We start from the raw sequence: 609 nt of genomic DNA on the forward strand, positions 1-609 counted from the left end.
ACACTCACCCAACCCTTAAATATGCAAAGTGCCTGGCACACGAGAACCACCCTCAGAACATTCTGTGTTCAGCAGGTGCCAGTCCAAGCCTGCCAGATGCCAAGGTCTCATTGTTTACCTGTCCTTGTCACATTTACAGGCTTGCCATGCACTCATCCATGCTTGGGGCATGCCAAGTGTAAATTCACGTGGCAGGTACAAATTCATGCTTGGTGTGCGCTCGTGTTCAGATGTGTGTCCACCCTTGTGATATGGCAATGGCTCAGTGCGTGCTCGTCCGCTGGGAGCGCGCCAAGTGTGCGACACACACTACCCCATGCTGGCTACAGGATGCTCAGCACACGCCAACCATATGGTCACACATGCCAGCCTGAGTGGTTACATGCTAAGGGCTTAGCACACGCTAAACCAGTGGGCCATATGCTGCATACTCAGCAGTGGCAGGTCACTCGCTGAAGGCTCGGCATACGCCAGTCAAATGCTATGTGCTCAACACATGCCAAGCACATGCTAAGAGCTCAGTGTACACTCTCATGTCCCCACCAGAGGCCCATGCTGGCTATCCCCTACCCTGACACCCCACCTCACACCACTCAGTCAGGCAGAGGC

This window comes from Miniopterus schreibersii (assembly GCF_964146895.1).
Source record: "Miniopterus schreibersii genome assembly, chromosome: 18".
NCBI classification, from domain to species: Eukaryota; Metazoa; Chordata; class Mammalia; order Chiroptera; family Miniopteridae; genus Miniopterus; species Miniopterus schreibersii.